Source organism: Numida meleagris, chromosome Z, assembly GCF_002078875.1.
Source record: "Numida meleagris isolate 19003 breed g44 Domestic line chromosome Z, NumMel1.0, whole genome shotgun sequence".
NCBI lineage: Eukaryota > Metazoa > Chordata > Aves > Galliformes > Numididae > Numida > Numida meleagris.
In genome coordinates, this window is record NC_034438.1 from 12,255,384 (window position 1) to 12,270,439 (window position 15,056).

Consider the following 15,056-nt stretch of genomic DNA (forward strand, 5'->3'; position numbering starts at 1 on the left):
CGCAGCACCCGGGGCCTGCCCTCGGGGCGCGGCTGCTTGTGGCACCTGGCACCCCCGGGCTGCTCGTGGACAACGCTGCCTGTGGCATTGGGCGCCCGAGGCTGGGGTTGTGCTCTGCCAAAGGAGCAGTGGTGATGGTTTCGTAGGGCTGAGGATTTCAGTTTGTCCCTGGTCGTACTGCCCGACTTTAACGTCAGAGCTTGGTGAAGGCACAGTTGCTGAAGATACTTCAGCGGCCGGTGGTCCCCAGCAGGCTGTTGGAAGCAGACTGAAGTCACAAATCTAATCATTTCAGGTTCCCTCTGACAACGTCAAACACCATTCTTCACCATCAGAAAACTCTTCTTTCCAACATCTCAGACACCACCAGCCCTCCGGGGTTCAAAGTGCTGGGCCAGGCCTTCAAGTGCAGGGAGTTCTTGACTCATTTTATATTTGCCTCCTGTTTCTGAGGTCTGGGACTCGACCTCCAACATTTCTCTGAAGCCACAATAGCTATGTGCCAGCCTCTCTTTTAAATCAAACTTCAGATCTTCACAATCCCACAGTCTCAAGAGTCAAGCAATTAATATATATATACCACGAGGCCCATAAAATCAGAAGAGCTGGCAAGCCTGTGGCTCCTCTTTTGTTCCCCAGTGAACCACAGCAAGACAGAGAAAAAGTAACTCCTCAGTTTTCCTTGCATTTTTCTGCCTATATTCCCCTGCAGGGGTTTCTAGATTGCAGTCGATGGTTTTTCTCAGAGCCTACGTAGTAAGGAACTGCATGTACTTGTATGAGGGTCCTGAGCCAGGCTTGTGTCCTATATTGGCTATGTGGATGTATCTGGGGTCTCCAATGCAACTCTCCCACAATCCTGCACATTCCCTGCCCAGGCTAAGTGAATAAAGGCTATTTTGTAGAGATGAAGTTTTCCATCCTTTCCTCCCCTTTCCAGTGTTTTTGCTTGTGCAAAGAAAATTGAAGTTGCTGTAAGCTAGAGCAAGAACAACACGAACCTTGTGGCTGGGTCTCTTCTGGCTCAAGAGCATGCTTGACTTCAGGCCTCCTGAGACAGTTGTCTATCCATTGACCTGTGTCACCTTCTCAAGAGGAAAGGCTGCGTCTCCTTATACACATACTGTTCTTGGGAAAGAAGGGTAACAGCATTTGGAGAGAAGCCCTGGGCAGTGAGTCCCAAGCAGTGGATGTTTCCTCCTGATACAGATTTAAGCATTTGTAACTCCAAGGATGGACAGTCTTCAGGAGAGCTCTCTTCTTAGGGGTTTTCCAGCCAGTAGATTTAAGCAGTTACCTTCCCAGCATGTCAGCCATCTCTTCACAGTCTCAAGTCTCCCAACTGCAAAGGCTTGCTGGATGCCTAATTCTGTGCTCTGGACTTCATTGTGCAGTCCAAGCACACATTGATTTTCTATGTCAGCTGCCTAGAACCAGTTCTGCATTTATTTTTCTGTAGTTTTCATTCTGCATCCCCTCTTTCTGTGTTACAGCAGCCAGAGCTGCAGTGGAACTAGTAATATCTACAGCACCAGAAAGCTTGGAGTGAAGCTGGCAGTTCTGTTGTGTTTGATCCACACAGGCAGGACAGGATAGAGTTCAACCCTGTGCTGTGGATGATAGCCCAACAAATGCAAGTGTCCATCCGCAAAAGGGACACAATAACTTTTTTTTTTAAGGCACTTTATATGTCAAATTAAATTGTGCCACTTTCCTTTTCTGCAGCTCATGTTACTTTCCCCTTAGTAATGGCTCCATGGCATCTCACTTGGCAGGAAGCCTTCCTGAACAAGGAATGTGTACCATGAGTAATTACAGAGGATCTGACCCATTTTCTATATGGCAAACATTATTCATATGGACTTTTTTCTCTTTTTAATTAGCAAGGCAGCTTCCCTGTATACATTCCGTACAGGAACTGGGGAAAGAAGTGTTTTTGTTTTTTTTTTTAGCAGGAAAATTTGATTGTGAAATGAGAAGCTGCCAGGAGAAATCAGAGGTATGGGTCGTTCCTGAGGTTGTTTTGATGTTCTGGTATGGTATTTAATGACTCAATGTTTAGTGGCACTGTTAGAAGTTAAGAAACTTTCTTGACCAGTTGCCATTTAAGGTGATTTTATAGTAAAAGTTTGAAGGTGATAAAGCTACTGATGGTTGAGTTTCTGTTATCTGTTTGTTATACAGTGAAATATGCTAATTTAAATAAAAAGATCCCATGAACTAATGGCTGCTCTGATTATCCTTCCCCTGTAGCTTTTGATCCACAGAAAATATGCCGTCTATGCGTCCTGACTCATCATGCAACTTTCCCTGTAAAATGTCACTGCTGCTATACTTTATAACAAAACTTATCTGCATGTAGTACATACATGCATATTTTTGTTTCCTGCCTTATCTCTGGTTTCCAGAAAATTGAAGGGCAGATGCTGGAACACATGCTGTGTCTTTATAGACTTAGTGCAGGATTTTGTCATTGATTTTAACAGCAGCAGAGTTCTGCCTTTCAACATTAATGCTTGGGCAATGAGAAAGGAAGATTTAATTCTCTCCGGATAGTGGGCTAGTTTTAGTTTATCTGAGTTTATCTCAATGCCTCGTATTACTTACAGAACAACTTGTCTGCTCTCCAGGTCAGAAAAATTCCAACTGAAAGTGAGAAGCTCAGCTAGGACATTTTCATTAATGAGAGTTTCCTGGAGCCATTTAGTCTTGCTGTTAAGGGTGTGTTGGTTATTTATGGCAGGAAAGGAACGGATGTGTTGATATTCTGGAACTTTTCCTTTGTGCATTGTTTCCCATTTCACAGTTGTATTTGGCACCCACTTTCCTCCAGCCAATAAAGAATATTAAAGAACTTCCTTTGCTGAGAAGTTGTGTGCACATTTTACAAACCCTACCATTTAACCAGAACTGTGTGATGTAGCACTTCTACCAGCATTTATGAAAGCTAGAGACTGTGAATATATAACATGGTGAAGGAAAGTCTGCCAGTTATTCTTCATATGGACTACCTATTCCTGTTTTTGTTTTTGTTCTTTTAATGATTATATAATGCAACCAGCAGAGTAAATTTGGGCCTGTCTGAATGTACTCAGGAAAGCCAATAACAAGACTCACACTGGCTGTGATAGGACAAGGAGGAGTAGGCTCTGCTCTGCCAAGAATAACTCAAGTTATTCATATGCACTGGGTAGTGCATATGTTTTGGTGCGCTCAAAAGGCAACAGCTCTTTCCTATGAGATCTCAGTGGAAGCATCCCTGTGTTGTCAAGCTGGATCAGAGCTATTCTTGGAAATTAGTATTCTGACCTCAGAGATATAATCTCTTTGTAATTCATATTTTTCAAGTGCAGAGTTTTTTCTTTGTCATTAGGGACTTATGCCTGCAGAGCCCAGTGACATATTGGCAATATATTGCTAAAAGGCCTCAAAAAATTCCCTGGTCTCCCTGGTTGGCAGGAGAACCATATAGTTTGTTGTGGTTTGTCGGTTTGCAGGGAGGATGAATGAAGGACTTTGATCTACTGACCTGCACTAGTTTAGATAGTGCCATGAATTTAAAAAGAAATTGAAAGAAAAACACTCCTTGCCAAAAACAGTTATGCTGAGGGCACTTGCATTCCTCTCACTGGAAAAAAAATCCACCTCAGATGCCTGAAAAATACATTTGGTGGAAATACGAGAATTGCTACCAGTAATAAGAGCCTTATGGTTAGCAGTGAAGGTAAGCTTCACCCATGCAGTACAGAGATGCTAGCAAGGGGATTTCATTGCCACACTCAGCCAAGTGTCTCAGTCCTGTCCACGTAATCTGATCAGGGCTGCTGAGGACAAGGGACACCAGCTTGTGTCCTCACTAAGTATGTTGGGTTTGTCTTGACTGGCAACAACAAATATTTTTTTGAAGACCCTTGCCATGTCCTCCAGGATCCTTAGGAAGAGCTTTTGCCTGTTGCTGCATTCTACTGTTTTGCCATCTTTATGGCTACTGTCTGTCTTCCTGTTGGGAAGATGTTATATAGAATCATAGAATTAGCTAGGTTGGAAAAGACCTACAAGATCATCCAGTCCAACCATCCACCTACCACCAATAACCCCACTGAACCATGTCTCTCAACACTATATCTAAATCTAACTATCTAATCTGTGAGCCCATGTTATCAGAGCATGAGTTTTGGGTAAAAAATACCTATATATTAGCAACAAAACTGAATGCTTGGTCTTCTGGTCTAGATGCAAAAAGCACACTCCTCACCATACCTTGATTTGACTGCTGTCTTTCATATCCATTCTTATCACCTTTGCTCTATTGCGTCTGCTGATACTTCCACATGAAGGCATTTTCATTCAGACCTTGGAGTCCTAATACTTTGGTTACAAATGTCTACAGTGTCTGCAGTGAACTGATGTCCAAGAAGGGACCTACTGCTGAAGTCACTCTGCTACAACAAGCTACGTGCCGTAAACATTATCCCAATAATTTCCCAATTTAAGCAGGTTTGCTATCCTGCCATTGACTATACTGGCAATGTAAAGTTCAGCATGCGCTTAATCATCAAGTGGGATGAGTTCCGTTGCTGTGTTCCATACAGTAGCCTGAGAGGTCAGTCTTCATGTCAGTGAAATAAGATACAGCATATTCCTTGGAAGAAAATGAAGCTAAATATAAATCTCTGAAGAACACAATAAACACTGACAAATGGTAACAATCTTACTAACTGTGGAAGGGTTGGTGGAACCAGTCCTAGAACTAAGTCTGATTTATGGATATGAAACTGAAGAGGCTTACTTTGCATAGTAGTGGAAGGACCTAATTACATCATGAAAAAAGAGATTTATGAGAGTCACAGGCTAATTTAGATTAGTGGTAGCCAGATAAGCATGTAAATATGCAAGTAAAATATACTGAGAACATCTCAGACATTTGTATACTCTTTATATTGCAAGTCCTTCCAGTGGCTCCCCAACATCAGTGTATCACACTCAAACATACTTCCTTTCTCTGTGTAACTTTCAGCTACCCTCCTTACTTAGTAATTTTTGTCACTGTGGTAATGGCTCCATTTCCAGTGCTGTACTACTCCTGTCTGTCACATTTTTCTACTTGCCAATTGATCAGACAGATATTGCCATCCTTTTTCTATTTCTAAGAGATCTCTCAAGGAAATGTGCCCTGTGCAATAAAGTTTACTAAGTTGATGCTTGTGTGATGCTTCAGATTATCTGTGCTTCAGTCCATAGCCTCAACATGTCTGATGAATGTTGGATGAATTTGAAGCAATAGTTCAGCTGTCACGAACTTTGCATGCACTCAGGAGCTGTTCTACATCAACAGGAGCCATTCAGCGAGAATTCCTGTGACTCAGTTGAGCAGCCAGTACCAGTGAATAAGTGATTAAAATTATCAAAATTCTCCCTGCACAAAGTTTCCAGGCAACAACACCCTCACCCCCTACTGAACCATATCCAGGGGAAAAATTACATCTTCTCCCATACATACTATCCTCAGACAGAGCTGTGAGCCCACTCACTGCTTGGAACCAAATTTCTGTGCATCAGCATAAAAGCAGGGAGAAAAGACAGCTCAGCCAGAGAGGAGGTGGAGATACCTAGCAAATGGTTTTCAGGAGTGCATGAAGTTCTGTATTTACACAGGACGTTGTGTTTGTTTTGTCAGTCTTTCATGTTGTTTTCAGAGGCAATATAGTATGCTAGATCTCTAGACTACATGGGCTGTCTACATAGAAGGTGAAAAGCAAACTAAAGGACACATTTAAGGATGATTAGTCCTGTGATCCACATACTTTCTGCTTGCATTGCTGTTCAGCTGTTCTCGTGTCTCAGAGCATGTCCAAGAGATCTCTACTGCTGGATGTGGCTGCAGCATGCATAGGCCCCACAGTAACATATCAAGCACTCCAGTTATCTCTCCAAGATGCGTTCCAGGGTGTGGTCTGCATTATGCCCAAGTACGCACTGATACATGAAAGCTGCAGTGGGTAGCCAAGTTGGAGAGTGGGACTGCACAATGAGCTGTAACAACTGACTTCTACATGATGACAGATAGAGGAAAACTTGGGTTAAAAAGAGTGTTTGGGGCTTCTTTTGGGTTTCAGTACTACATAGCGTAGTGCATTACAGCTTGGGATATTATAGTATTAAATAATCATATGTACAAGTAACATTCCCTAAGGTGTGGGTTTGGAAGATGCCATGGCAAAATCCATTTATTAGAAGCAGCTTTATCCTTTCTGTGTTTGACTTTACAAGTATTATTGTTTGGTGTATCAGTACAGACCATTTATTAGCCTGCAAGAGAGCTCTGGTTAACCACAATTCTCTTGCAGGCTAATAAAAAGTCTGTAAAAACATATAAGCAGAAATTCTAACTTTGTACAGAAGTATATCCCAGTATATTTGAAAGGCAGGCTGTGGTTGGTGAATAGGCAACAATCTCAACCCTGGCTTCCCATCCAGGGAATTATTTCTTTTAATCTTCAGGGCTGTAAGATTAAACTTCTTCAGGCAGAAAACTGTTCAATGAAAAACTCTTGGAACATGTGTGGGCAGCACTGCAAACACCAGGAACGTACTTACATGCTGAAAACTGTACTACTGAGCATGCTCTGTCTTGTGCCACATCTTTGCCAAGTTGGACCTCTAGGCAATCTCTTTTGCCTCTTGGGTCACTTGAAATGCAACCATCCCTGTGTCATCAATTCCCATTTGTTATCACTGAGCTAAAGCCGTGATTCACAATCACACAGCTCTGCTCAGTGCTCCCAGCAATGAAGCACAGCTCACCACTGAGGTGGTAAATCATGTTTTTGAGACATCTATCGTGAGTGAACGAGGCACAGACTGAGTTAATGCATGTAGTGGCCTAGTTTAGTCTTTGGCAGGTACTTCTGCAGCCAGCAGTATGAGCTTGAGCATCCACTGTGTCAATTCTATGATTCTCCACTGTATTTTGTTAGTATGAGTCTTTGTGCATATCCATACAGTAAGATCAAGGAAACAATTCCATTATTTTTTAATTAACCTCCCCTTAAGGTATTTTTTTTCACTGAATAGTTCCCCTGCTGTCAGTTACACTGAACACAAACATCAAGCCACCGGAGGACTGGTAGGAAGTCGAACAAACAGGAAAAAATAGCCAAGGGCAAAGGTTTAAGGGCTACAGGCTGGAATAAATATCCAAGGGCAAAAGTTGAAGCAGCACTCCTGCTATGTGTCAAACCACAGTCCTGGGCTCCAGGCTGTCCCTGGGCTGATAGAGCTGGTGAGCTCATCCTTCAGCTATGAGTCTTAGCCACTGGACTGGAGTATTTCAGGCATGGTCAAGGACTCAAGTACGCTCACAATAGCCAGGATGGACTGAGCAGAGACCTGATGCTGGCAGGGCAGGGAAAACTGAGGACTTGACTTTGACCATTGTCTGATGAAACTGACAACTGAGAGAGCAGGGAGGGCAAAGCTGCATCTCCAATTGCAATGATTTTAATTCTTTTCTGTATTTTTTTCCATACCTTGGCACATGAGAGAACTACTTATCCTCCACAGACCTCTATAAATAAGTCATTTCGATACCCACTAGAATAAGGGAACTACCTAGCTGAGGAGGAGTATCCAGTATACCTAAATAAGGGCTTTTTTAGGCTCTTAATTAATTTTGGAGGCACTTCACTGTAATGGCTGCAAAGGTGCCTGGCTTTGGCGTGCTGACTGTTGAATAATCCTTTGGCCTTTGCCTCTTCCCAGCTTTATGCACAGGGTTGCCATAGGATTCAACTGGGAGCGGAACATGCTCAAGTAAAGAGCACAACAGTACTCAGCATTTTAACATTCCTTATGCCTCAGTTAGACTGACAGTTCTCCTTCTCTTAGAGGAAAATGGAGAACTCAAAATATAGAAGACACACTCTTTGCTGGACCTAAAATATGTAATTACAAATCCATGCAAGCATCTAGTGAACCGGGAAAAAGGCTTGCAGTAAGCAACCTGCTGAGCATGGATCATTCTTCCTAAACAAAAGCAAATTACTGTTATCTCACTACTTTTCTCAGTTTTGTTTTCCACCACAGCTCTGTAAGCTAAGGTTTTGTTGTCTGTTATATGCACCAACAGGCAGCAATTCCTCACTGCCTTGTGCTGGACCTCTGGCCACATATATGTATAGTATTCCTCCTTACACTTGTAATTAGCAAGACTAATGCCAAGGAAGAATAAAAGTCTTGACCTTTAAGATATGAAATATACACACTGTGTGGAGTCACATCAAGATGAAGTCTCTCCTGGATTTGGAGATGCTGAAACTAATGTTGATCTTCTGTGTTTTGTCCTTTTCTACCTGTGCACAGTCTTCAGGCCAGGTGGCATTTTTAGCCTGAAACCCTCCCTTGGATTTAAACACCAGAGAATTTTCTCCCTTTGAATTTACCTGGGAGAAACAACAGATGTTACCATGTGTGGTTGGAAAGATCGCCTCCAGCTCAAGAGGTGGTAAGAGGCTGATTGGGTGGCCAGGAAGCTGGGGTACAAGAGGCAGGGCCACTCCAGAGGATATTTCCCCTGTCCAGAGTGCTCTGACCACATCATTAGGCTAGAGGGCACTGTCCACTCTACATTTGAAGCTTGGCCATCCCTTAAATAACAGAAGTGAAGCTATAGGGACGGAAAAGGCTGGAGCAGAGTGAGAGATTGTGCCAACAATGCAAATTTCTGGTCATTGCTCCAGGGAATGCTAGTACATTTCTTGTGTGTTCAGGTGCTGAAGCTGTGTGTTTTCACACTGAGTAGTTAAACTTGATGAGGAAGCTGGGGAGAAACTTGTATTTACCCATGACAGTCACACTATGATTCAGCCTGTCCCTTATTACAGGCAACAACCTTGACCAAACTTGTGCAATCTTACCATTTTCTCAGAGGAACTCTTGGACTCGTTGGGGTTTTATTCCAGAAAGACCTTACTCCTCCCACAGAGAAACCCACACAAGAGGGTGGCAATGGAAATACTTGCTGAAGCTTACACTCCTTCTAAAGTTAACATAAATTCTGCCAGTAACAGTTCTTTTCTTTAGGGTCCCAGTGGTAAAAACTGTCCCCATACCTTCCGCATCTGGAAGAAGCAGGAGCTCCCTAAGTGTTGTGTAATGCCCTTCAGTTTGGGCTCTGCCTGTAACACAGCTCCAGCAGGGCCCGCAGTAGCTGTTGGCATGTGCCAACCAAAGCTCAGCAGCAGCCAGAAAATGTGACTCTCAAGAGGTAACAGCTAATAATACTGTTTTGAGCAATTAGAACAGAACAGCAGTGTCTTTCAACAATTCCAAAGCAGGCATCTCACAGCTCCCTTGCCCACAGCTCAGTGAGGCTCCAGAACAGGGAGACAAACACATACACTCTACCAAAAGTTGATGGTGGTTGCATAAATCATTGCTTTTTTTGAAGAACTGGTTGCCAGAGAGACTGGCTGTTATTGCTGCACGTGGACGTGAGACCTGTCCTAGTAACGCAGCTGGCTCTGATTCCAGAAGAAGGGAGTGTACCAAAGGCTCCAGGGAGAATTTGTACCGAGTCACCTGTGGGATGGGTTCCCACAGCTGGCAAGAGACAGAGCAAAATTAAGGTCTGCTTCCAAAGGGGACTACTCAGCAAAGTCTGACTGATCCAGAACAAGCATTTCAGTTTGAGGTGGTCTGGGGGACAGCATTACCACAAACACTAAAAAATCCTATCTAGCTACTGCTTTGCCAATGCTCTTTCCACTGTCTCTTCTTTCTTTTTTTCCTTCTACTGTCCTTTCATCCTTCTCTCTCTGCTCTTTTATTACTCTGAAGCTGGTTAAAGGGCTGGTCACACACTCTCACAGAGAGGGCTACCCACTGTTGCAGAAATCTTCCGAAATATGGCCCTCATTTCACATGACAGCAATCACTGACCAAAAGTGGTGCTATTCTTTAGAGATAAACCAACATGCTGTAGGACCGAGCTACTAAATACCTTCTCAGAGATCTTTTCTGCTAATTGCAGCTCTATATGGAGAAGTAACTTTCACAGGAAATCTCTGCATTGGAAACAAATAAGAAGTATGGGACTCCTAAGTTTAGAGAGGAAAAGTTACCTCTGTGTTTGGATAGTCATTTTTCTGCTCTCAGCAATTTGGAAAGATAAAGCTGTGTAACTGCTCAGTTTTATTAAGGGTCGTAAACAGCTCCATAGTTACTAGCTTAATGTTCAATATCAAATCTGACAATGCAAAGTGAGTATGAATCTCTTTGTCTTTGATTTATGCAAAGGAAGATCAAGTCTATGCAAACCTTTGCTGTCTGTTTTAGTAAGAAAAGTGTTGGACTTCCTAACATATGGCCTGTGCCCTCACAAAACCATTCCTGAAAAAGATGAATGGAGCGGAGAACATGACTTAATGACATTATCATTAGAAAGATTGATACTTTAACACTATGACTCACTCTTTCCTCATAATTTCATTTCTAAAGCCAATTAATATTGTTTAAAAGAGATGTGTTAATGCTTGCTCTTGCAAACAAACCTAATTAACACATAATCGCGGGGTCCTGGTAGACAACAGGTTGGCCATGAGCCAGCAGTGTGCCCTTGTGGCCAAGAAGGTTGATGGTATCCTAGGGTACATTAAAAACAGCATGGCAAGTAGGTCAAGGGAGGTGATCCTCCCCCTCTACTTTGCACTGGTGAGGCCACATTTAGAATACTGTGTCCAGTTCTGGGCTCCCCAGTTCAAAAAAGATTGAGATCTCCTAGGAGGAGTCCAGTGCGGGGCCACAAAAATGGTAAAGGGCCTGGAGCATCTCCCTTATGAGGAACATCTCCCACTGGGTCTGTTCAGCCTGGGGAAAAGAAGACGGGGAGAGGGGATCTGATAAACATTTGTAAATATTGAAAGGGAGGTGGGAGGCAAATGGATGAGGCCAGGCTCTTCTCGGTGGTGTGTAGCAATAGGACAAGGAGTAATGGCCTAAAACTTGAATATAGGAAGCTCTCTACTGACATGCAGAACAACTTCTTTATGGTAAGGGTGATGAAGCACTGGAACAGGCTGCCCAGACAGGCTGTGGAGTCTCCTTCTACGGAGACATTCAAGACCTGCCTGGATGCCTACCTGTGTGCCCTTGTGTAGGGTACCTTCTTTAGCAGTGGGGTTGGACTCAGTGATCTCTTGATGTCCCTTCCAACACCTGTGATTGATTCTGTGATTCTGCGATTTTGTGATAATTTCTGATTTTGCAATTTTACTTCTGAAATGAATGGAACACTGAACAATCTTTACAAATTTCAAGATAAATAATTTTTTTAAAATCTTGAAGAATGTTTTTCCCTCTCTTTTTAGTCAAAAAACAAATAACACTTGGCAGCTTCTGATCAGACCTAGTACATTCGTATTTGTTGCTGATCAATCTGTGTACAATCACTATGCAAAAGGCACGCATTCCTTTAATTACAAAGGACCTGTTCCTCCAAATGTAGTGCACCAGTTTCAAGCTGGTACATTTTCAGTGTTCTGTCGCATTTTTACTATACATGTATTCAGTTTGTGTCTTCAAAACTCGGAAAGAAGGACCGCAGTTAACTCCAAATTTTCCACAAAGATTTACTTTTACAATCTGTGCATTTTGTGGCCTTCAAAATCTCCTATTGAGCTTAATCAGTTTAACAGAATAAATTGATAACATTTAAAATAACCTAGAATTAGATAATGAAGAACCAGTGATACTCCATGAGCAGAAGAGGATCTCCATTTATGAGTTACACTGTTTTTGTATTTCTCATTCATCATGCAAAACCTGAAGGATTATGAAGAGCAAGAGAAGATATGCAGATCCAAACCTAGAGAAGAGAAAGCATGCAGAGCTAGGGCCCCAGCAATGTCTTCTCCCCAGTGCCTTTTGGAGTGTGATCTTAATGATACAGATTTTGATGGCAAGAGCTTGGAAGCTCTACAAAGAACATATTTATGAGTGGATTTCACAGCTCACAGAAGAGGCATATGAAGACATACTCTTTTTTTCCAGGTGGAATTGTGGTTCTTTTTTTCAGGTGAAATCACAGTTCTGTCTTGTGTTGTTCCAGTGCTCCATTACAACAGTTACTCAGTTTCTCACCACTTCAGAACTGCGGAACTAAAACAAAAAATTTTCCAGGAAAAGTGTGCTTTATTACTGCTATTTGGTAAAAAAAAAAAAAAAAAAAAAAAAAAAAAAAAAAGAGCAGAAACCAGTTTCAATGAAGGTATGTTTTCCTGCCCCAAAAGTTCGGTAGAAGGACTCTTCTAATGTATATTTATATAGGTCTATAGAGCTAGCAGACAAGAAAATAAGCAAGAAAAAAAAGGGACGTGCCAGTACTACATAGCATTGCAGAAACGTTAGCCCCAGTGGTCAGAAAAATGTTAGATGGAAGCTCTGCTGAAAGAAAAAGGGAATTGCAAGCAGTAGTAGCAATTCCAGCTCTTGGGGGTGGTGTACCTAGGAAGTAAACTAGACTGCATCAGAAATGGTCAGAGTCTGACACTGCATTCATTCTTGGATGGGGATCATCTACAAAAGTGTGCATTTTGTTAGTTGCCTAAATGAAATGGGGGGCAGGAGAGGTGATATTGCTTGGAAGGCTCATACAAAATTGTCCAAGATGATAGGATACATTCATTGTAGAAATATCCTAGATCCTATATCCATGGTACAAAGCATAAACAGTATATAGTGTTGCTCAATGTACAATGTGGTGTTTCATTTTTATCCTGAGTGGGTCCCAATGCTGACTACATAAGAAGCAAACTGAAGACATACACTTAAATACACGGAGAGTAGCCTACTAGTTCATCTGCGAATAGGTCTTGAACAAGTGCGCAAATTTGAAAACTTTACATTTTATTTTTATTCGTCAGTCCAAACTCATGGTGTACACATGATAATTTTCTCAAGATTTCTGTATTGGAAACTAATGGAAAGCAAGCAGTGAGTAAGTGGGAAAGGTTTAGTATTCCTTTGAGGACAATGGAGAGGGCTTTAGAAACTTCGTGTTTCCCCAGTTTTGGCATAAATTTTGCTATGATGTTGCTACTAAACCAACAGGTACGGTCAGTGGAGCTGAATATTAAGGGTGATTGGCACTTATTTTTCTTATTTGTACCTGTTTGTAGTACAAGCACAACAAACCAACAGCTCTGCGTTGAGATCCTCTCTCTGAAATATAGTGGAAAGCTTGCATAAGAAAACCAAGTGAGAAGAAACAGCTGGGGAAAAAAAGGAGAGGCAAATACACTCAAATGTCCTCCTCATCAGCTTTTGAGTATAACTATGTTCATGCTCAATTATACAAGGTATACTTTTTAGAACATTTGAAAAATAATTTAAGGTGCAAATTCTTTTGAAGAAATTGCTGACAGGGATGTGCCTCTGGAAATGTCCACACAGAATGAGGGCTAAAATCATTTATAAGAATGAGCCAAGGTGCTTTAGTCAGTTAAAACTTTTTTAGCAATTATCATATGCTTTATATCTTTTGTTTGTGAGTTTTTAAGGACACTTTACCATTAATTTCTCTTGAGAGCCATAACTGAACCATAACAGACTTGGGCTTTCAGCATCCAGTGATTGCCATATGCTTTTCATTGGATTCAAGAAAAGTGGCTTTCATAAATGAAGGCTCAGAATAACATGAGAAGTTTTGAATCATTTTAGATTTAATGACACAGGCAGATGCTAGCTTGAATGTCAGAAAAGCCACATGTGGAGCTATGCAAAAATGTAGAGCTGCGACCTTACGAAGATACTCACGCATGAGGATTATTAGCAAGACCATTACAGTTTTCCAAGTCATGTTTATGCTGTTTCTTTCTTTTGAAAACAGTCAGTGGTATAGACCATATTTTTAAAAGCCTATCAGCTCAAATAGAAACCACCATGATGACATGATCCTGAACTGGTAAAGGGGTGAAAACTTTTTTCTAAGTCCAAAATTTTAAGTTCATTTGTCTGAGAGATGATGCCTGCAGCAGCAGATCTAACACAGAGGGAACCACCCAAGAAAGCCTGAGTATATTCATAAGCTTCCGAATGATTCCTGTAAAAAGTCCTTGTACAGAAAGTTCCAGCTCACTTCTTATTTACTTGGTTAGCTGCTGTAGAAGAGTCACATAGGATTTCCCTAGCAAATCACAAGTTCTCATATTGCAGCATCCTTGAGCCAAACGCATAGAAAACCTTGGGTAACCTTTTCTTCCTCAATATACACAGTGAGAAATAATCTGTTTTCAACATTTTTGGCCCCTGTATTGCATAGATAGTAGCCAAATAATGACTTATTTCAGCATATTTTCTCCTGTACTCTGAACAGCATCTGTGTCATTTTCTGTCAGCCTTATCCTTAACACATACTTTTACCTTTAGAAGCAAGACTGCTATACATGTACTAACATTACACAAATGTAGATTTACAGCTATGAATATTAATCTCCAGGAAATTACTTTGTTCCAGATAGTGGAGTTATATTCATCTGCCTACTGAGATAAACAGACCTGAGGCTAGGAAAGGCTTTGAACCTGGTTTTAGAAAGCCTGTTTTCCAATATCTGCTTCTTTCTTCGATACTTCAAAGTCAGACATTGCATTTCCCTTAAGCATTTGGCTCTTAAAACAAGATCTAAGTTCGTGAGGAGGAAATTGTCTTAGGTCAGTGCCTTCATTGGAAAAAGACGCCAAAAGGTAGCCAATGGAAAATACAGTTGACACAGATTTACCCAGATTCCTACTAGAATGGGGGAAGATCATGAGTATGACATTAAAATGTGTCAAATATTTGCCAGGAGAAGAGGAGATGTGAGTTCTAACCCCTGCTCCAAGGACAGTTTACATATTGAAGCCAGTTACTGTCTCTCATCAATAGCCCTTAAAGCAGGACCAGAACCCAGGTTGCCATTAATCCATGAAAGTGGCTCAATTACAGCACTAAGGATTCAGGTTCCTGCTCTCTTCTTCCTGCTTGATGGGACTTGAACTCTTTTTACTTGTTTTTCACAGCA

The 15,056-nt window shown here is 41.7% G+C and overlaps 1 protein-coding gene across 1 annotated transcript in view; it reads right to left on the minus strand.

Moving 5' to 3' along the window:
• The window catches only part of LOC110389904 (leukemia inhibitory factor receptor-like), a 90,511-nt gene that overhangs the window by 55,045 nt on the left and 20,410 nt on the right, over positions 1-15,056 (minus strand). The window lies entirely within an intron of this gene.